The sequence below is a fragment of the Rhyacophila brunnea genome, unplaced genomic scaffold (assembly GCF_057557595.1).
Source record: "Rhyacophila brunnea isolate RB1 unplaced genomic scaffold, BYU_Rbru_1.0 scaffold_6, whole genome shotgun sequence".
NCBI lineage: Eukaryota > Metazoa > Arthropoda > Insecta > Trichoptera > Rhyacophilidae > Rhyacophila > Rhyacophila brunnea.
Window position 1 is genome coordinate 31,563,035 of NW_028233276.1, and position 7,626 is coordinate 31,570,660.

Consider the following 7,626-nt stretch of genomic DNA (forward strand, 5'->3'; position numbering starts at 1 on the left):
ATCCCAAGAAATACACAGCCCCTTTCAAAGCATGTACTAGAAAAGGTCTGGTTATCTGTTTCTGTGAGCAGAAATATGGGACCCAAAGTACATATGCCAGAGGGTGCGAAGGCTGTCTTTTTGTCATTTTTCAGTGATAGAATTGTGAATTATTTTGTTGTATTATTACCTACTTTGATTTTCAGAGACGACCCCAACCCCTAGAAACTTCGTTCGGTATTCGGACTCTCGAGCGAGACGCCGGCCGCGGCGCCGCGCTCGCCGGTGACTCCGCCAATTTAAATTTATTTATTTTATAAATATTTTGTTAAATGTTTTATACGCTGTAACCTGTTGTACTCGTAAATGTATTCCGAACAATAAAAAGCACTGTTTTCGCCATAATTCCGCGTTGTCAATCAAACACGCATGTCCCCGAAAGAAGAAGCCAGCAGACGATAACCTTGACCTTACTTCACCACGGGGGGTCCAGCGCAACCAACGCCCCCCCCGTCCTTTCGGAGATGACAATGTTATGTTCAACGTTTCCATTATTTTTATTATGTGTGCGGAACGTAAGCTCATCGAAAAGAAATATGTGCGCAGATATTCACAATTGATTGCATAGATAAATGAACTTGTCTAATTATGCCGCGAAAGAAAGTACTTAAATAACAAAGAAGTTGGCAATTACTTGTATGTACATTCTTTCGATATGAGTCTTGTAAACGGGTCTATGCATACAGTGCTGAATTTTCTGGATTTAATAGAGTTGGTAGTCATTGTATAGGTAAACCAAAAATCTGGTATCGGATTCTATTTTCAACAAAATTTTGCGGAGGCTGGCAATACATTCAGTAGTGTGTGAGTGCGCACGCGCACGTCTTAAACATGATGTTGGTTGCATGGTAATATGGACACTCACACATAATACGATTTTATACAATACATTACATTATATTATCTAATAACCTTAAATATACATGAAAAACGCGGGAAGTCACACATTCTCTTTCTCTCACCTATGCGTCAGGCTGTGAGTGATGCAATACGAATCGAGTAATACGACAAGGTATAAAGCAGTATTTTAAGAAAGCAAAAATTTTAAAACGACTTTCTTGCAAACTCGTTAAGGAAAAAAATAGGAATGGTCACTGCTTCCAATTCAAAATCTAAATTATATTACAACTAAATGTATGTACATGCTTTTTATACTCATTCCGCGATCGACGTGTTGGACATGCCTGTTATATTGTATATTACAAAATCGCCGCTTTTATTAAATACCTGTACCTACATAGCTGAGATCTTTTTTTTGTATTAGGTAGGTACTTGCCAGAAATATGTTTGAATATTTTCATATATTATATTTTATGTTTGTTAAGACATGTTAAGGAACTTGTTCAATTTTTGGTCATTAACACACTACCACATTGGCCTATTGCTAGTGCCTGCACCGTAGCTTCAAAAGGCTGAAACAAGTTACCTGATCTCCAAAAATCGTCGGCTTAACAAAACGTGCGACCCAGCTCCTTAATAACCCGTTAAGATTTTTATGCCAGATTAAGTCCTACGACTCGTATATTGACACTGGTATGCGGGCGGTAGAGGAAAAAGTAAGTAAATTTGGAATGAAAGTGTGTAAATAATTGTTTAGTAGATAAGATTTTAATGCTGTATTACCATATAAAATTTGTAAATTGTATTGAATTAATAATAATAATATGTAAACAGTATGAAAGATGCAGTGTATGTGTCCGGACGAATGGGATGTTGAATAATAGTTCAATAAATATTAAGATTATGTAAAATGTATATTAAATGTTTAGTTAGTAAAACGTAAATCGTACAGCGTAATGATAGAAAGTAATTTAAATTCAGTAGAGTCGTTTATAATATTAAAATGGTAACACCATTACATAATACATGGTAAATGCATTGTTTTGCCGCGATAAAAACATGATTATTCAGCTTCCGTCTGCACAGCAACGAGAAAAAGTGTCGACGGGTGCGAGAAAGCCCATGAAAAATATTAATCTGGATCAATCTTTAGGAGTGTAAAGTCTTCTCTCAGCGATGAAGCACATATTGTCGGGAAATTCACAGTATAAAAATAAATCTTGTGCGTGCAACGTACATTAAGAATTAGTTGTGAGTTGTAAACCTAACGAAAGCATATAAATAAGCCTAAAATAAGTTAATTAATCAGAAGTATAGTAATTTACGATTAAGCATTTAAACAACTACTGTCTCATTTGCAAGAATTAATCAACCTGTGGCAGAAAATATTACTACAATAATATCCGTTAAATAGTCTGTTACCATTACAAATTACCAGCAACTCATCTCCTCGAAATATCCAAAATAACTCATGTGAACTACAAGTGACTTCGCATGTTCATCTGCAGATAACACTACTGGTATGACATTTATTTTCCAATTTGTAGGTCGCAAAAAGACAATCCGCCACGATGAGTAGATAAACAGTCAATAATACATACTACAGTTCGTTATTATTATTTAGTAGTACAATCATTTATAACTACACTTGAGTAAGTAATCACAATGAACAAAAATACTTAGCAAACATTTTGCGTGAGTAAGAAAAACTGAATGGCAACTGACCATCATCTATCTGACCGTATAATGCCCATTCTCTTCATAGTCCAAATCCTTTGATCGTGTATGATGTGTTGATTTCATTACGCCAAAGTACCGAATCAAATAACTAGTTACTTCTGTTGCGTCTCTATTTTGTGTTGCCGAAAAAATAGCGAACGCGAAATGCTGTGGGGACGCCCGCTAAATTCGCACGAATCCAGAGATTAGTCAGTAGCAGTGCTGCCAACCATACTATAATTATAGTATTTGTACTATAATTTTCGTCTGCGTACTATGTATGATATAAAACAGGTATAGTACGCCCAAAATATTATAATTTTGAATATCGGAAAAAATACGCAAAAAGTAGATATTAAAAATTAATACAAAAAGTATAAATTGGTGCAAATTACTATAATTTCGCAATATAAGAAAATTTGGAGAACCTGGAAAAAAAGTTGCTCAAAAAACCTTGACTTCGGTAACAAAATTAAAAAGAAAATTTTTTTTATACCAAAGCCAAAGGCTTACTTTACCTCTTCTTCTTCAAGGTCGCCAAATTTGCTTCTATTGCAAAATTTAGTACTTTACACTAATTTAAAGTACGGAAATATCGAAATTTTAGTAGGTAGGTACGTTTTGCATAATTATTCTTTCCGATAATCAAAATAATTAAAGAAAATCGGGCGTACACCTTTTTAATATCATACATTGTTTGCGGACCAAAATTATAGCACACATAGGTACCTACTATAATTTAGTACGGTTGGCAGCACTGACATCTCTTTGTCACTGAATTATAGTACGCAGTCCAAGAAATTATAGTATTTCGGCAAAATTTATAGTACGCGTTGTCATAATATGTCGAAAATGTAGGGTAAGGGGATGTATTATCGTGATATAGGTAATATCGTGATACATTTTCAATTCGATATTTCGATATTACCTAGCCTGGTGACGAATATGAAACAACGCATACGATGAGTCAAAGGAGTGAAAAGGACAATGGTATTTTCAGATTGATCGCTAAGACGCTGTCGAGCGAGTACAAAAACTTTTAATTCGCGAACCTGCCCAGACGTGTTCAACTGATTTTTGCAACATATACGCTCAGTTTTTCGTAAAATTATCTAACTGGTAACCGGTAAGTTATTTTTTTTCTGCACAACATCGATAGTTAATAGATCAACCTTACTATATTTGTTGGTATTTGTTCAAAATTTAATAAAATATTGAACAAAATTCCTTAAGTTAGCCGATGAATTTGTTAGGTTGTTTTCAAAAAATTACATGTTATTTTGACGACCTATTTTTGAATGAACTGTTTTAATGTTTTAACACATTTTTACTGCTATATTAATATATGTACGTACAGATTATACGGTCGGCATTATTACTTGATAGTTATTTATCCGGTTTTCGTTGGTTTTTTTTTTATCACGATATTGCCTATATTAGTATAATTTCTTTGATTCAAATATGGCTGCGACAGCAAAAGAATCCAAAAAGGAGATAATACGCATCTTCAGATATAGATCGTGCTTTACGATTAGTGCAAGAAGGTGGAATGAAAATTTATGCAGCTTCAAAATCATCATTCACGCTATCCCTGTAGTTCTGCCTCTTGATTCCCACTCATCTCACATAACTCCAGACGTGATTAATCTGGCGAAGGATAATTCAGTTTATTTGTTCACTTTTCCGGCACACAACACTCACATCCTACAGCCATTGGACGTTGGTATCTATAAGTCCCTTAAGCACCATTGCAATGATAGCGTGAAGGATCATATGAAAAATCATCCGATAGAAAAACCAGACAGAACCAATTTTCACTCCATGTTAAATCCGGCTTATTTCAAATCATTCACATCCAGTAATATACAAAATGCTTTCAAAAAATGTGGGATTTTCCCTTTTTGTAAGGATGCTGTTAACTCAGACGCTATGGCACCTTCTCGTTTAACAGAAAAAAATTACAAGTGCTGATAAAAATGTAATGGCTGATCAAAAGATTGAAGATGTGTTGCCTATTGAAAAAACGAAAACCACAACAAAAAGAAAGTCTGACTCGTCAGCAAAATATTTGAATGATATAGAGATCATCAGTCATGCATCTACTTCAACAGAGGCTATTAAAAAAGAAAAGAACAGCCAAAACAAAGAAAAATCAAACAGAAACGCCAGAAAACTAAAAAATACTGATGAAGATTGGATCTGTGGTGCATGTGGATTAACATATTCTCATGATGCAAAAGAGAAGAATGGGAAAATTTGGTACAGTGTTCTTATTGCATTCGTCCATATCATAACGATTGCTTGAACATTGCACCAGATGATGATGAACTTTACATCATGTGTGACGAGTGTTCAAATATAATTTATTAAGTTAACCATTCAATTAATTTAAATATTCAATTAATTAATCAATCTGTAGATAAAAATACCAATGTCAGTATCTCTTTCATCTATAAATAAATATTTTCGCTGATTTCCTTTTTATTCTAGTTGTCACGATATTACCTTACCAGTATCACGGTATTAACTGTGCTTGTCACGATATTACCAAACTTTTTTGTTTCAAATAAAATTGTAAAAAAAAGAATAGTTATTATGTTTACAAAGTCCATTTAATGTTCATCATTAAGGTGAAGCATGGCCATTTCCATTACATATTTCACATTTTTAATATTATGCAAGCTTACAGTTATATATAGTACTTTGTAAAATCTATCACGATAATACATCCCCTTACCCTATATGTTTTTGTTTCTCACAAAACAAATAACAGAGGATAAGAGAAATTCCGAGGCCCTTTTTTATTTAGGTAGGTGTACCTCTTCCGACCAAAAATGCTTACCGGCAAATTAAAAAGAAATTCCATTTTAAATGAAGTCGTGGGCTTTGTTTTATTTTCTTCTATTACGAAATTACAGATCTTTGAACGAATTTGGCGTATTTTGTAGGCGTACTAAAGATTTTTAATATCGTACATAGTACGCGGACCAAAAATATACCTAGTACAAACAGTGGCGGCCGGTGGTCTTCAGAATAGCATTTTCTGGTAGTGCGCAATGGTTTACCTTCTATACCCAGCATTGCAGCATAGGGCAAGCACCAGTTCGCGCCACCTCCCTCGGTCCGACGCCAACTCTTGCGCCTCCCGCCATGTCAGACCTGCAGCACGTAGGTCGCTTTTGTAGCACCGCTGCAGGGTGAGGGACGGCCGGCCATGGCAACGGAACCCTTGAGACTGTGCCATAAGGGTGCGAAGTGTCACACTCTTTGGCGGCATCAGGAACACTTGTCCTAGCCACGTAAAGGTTGTAAAGCGTCTCTTCATGATTACCTTAATCACCGAAGTCTGCCGTGTCAATAAGCTAAGATAATATCTTAGTGTGTAATGACTGAAACATCGAACTTCTCAGAAGGTAAATTAAATGTCTGTTTATTTATTCTATTTCTTAAATTTTTTTTTAAACAGTTAGAATGATTTAATATCAATAAAGAAAAATAAATGTCACGGTTTATGGCTTTACGCTACGAACAATGAATGCGTCAGCCAAATATAAACCGTCGTAAAAACGGATGACGTACGCTGGGTCACTTTGTTAATAGTGCATAGCAGTATGTTTATTTCTTAAATTTTACATTATTATTAATTTACGTGAAATTATAAAATGAACTAACATTGCGTGGGTAATATTTATATTGTAAATCAGCGTTCCTTCGAACTCAGATTTATTTCTGTTGTATTTATATGTCATTAAAAGTATGTTTCTCTTATATTATCGTTCTTATTTATTATTCAGCTATGACCTACTACTCATGTAGTGCTGCTGTGTTTTTTTTTATTATATTGAATGTATTTCAGTGGTTTAGAAATATATGCGGCAGTTTGTATTTTCGTAAAAGTTTGGCGATTCATTAAATCTTAAATGTGAAATTGTTAAAAATTAACTTGCCAACATTGTTATAAAACAGAAACTGGCGTTTTTGTTTCAAGACTCCTAATTTCGTGCGCCGATCATAAAGTGTGTAAAAAATACTACACAAAACGCTACCACAGAAACATTGGACTACCGTTTAAGAAGTATACAGTGGCCTCATTGTAATCCTGTGCAAACTGAAAATCGATTTGGATCGCAATCGCTTCGCGCTCATGAACGGAATATTGTTCATAATACTGCTACATGTTCTACTTCGCGAAGTGAGTGATACACATATGAATAACAATGAAAAGTTGAGTGATGTCTTCAAAAATGCAGGCAGTGCGTAGCACTTGGATGGTATTAGAGGAGCCGCCGCTGAGTACAAATACTATAATTATAGTGCGGTTGGCAACACTGGTTTAGTGTTTGTGTGACTCATTGTGTATTTAGGTAGGTAGGTATGTGTTTTATATGTAGCCTCAATACTTAGAATACAATACAAATATTAAGTTATCAGTAGGTACGAGATTTGTTGTAATCTGACTTCGGAAAAGACATAAGAGTATGAAAAAAAAAAGATAGGTATTATTTTAATATTAAAAATGTATTATTTCTAATAAACAGGAATACAAACATAATTATTACATATTGAACAACAATTGTAAGAAACAAAAGTAAGTTTAGAATTTTATAAAAAATATATCACAATAGGGTTGGACCGGGTTGCGCACACTTGATTTTCATGGCAAACATGCTGATTAATAAATATATATTAGTCACAGTCAGCTTCTAATCTGGGGATCGCCAGTTCAAATTCCTCAGTTGTGTTAAACTCATATGTTCTTACACATTCTTTTTTCGCACTTATTTTTTATATGGTTTCGACATAAAAAAGTCCGAGAAAACAGATTTGGGTTTTAACATTTAAGAAGTTAGAAAAATATTTTTTTCATATTTCCAGATACAAAAAAACCCTCTGAAATTTCCAATACCTACACGAGACAAAGACAAGATTTTTAGATTGTTTTCAAAATCGGGGAAAGTTTATCATTTTTTGGTTTTAACGAAGTAAATTATGAATCTTAGAGAAATGTTACTCCTGGACAATCTGTAA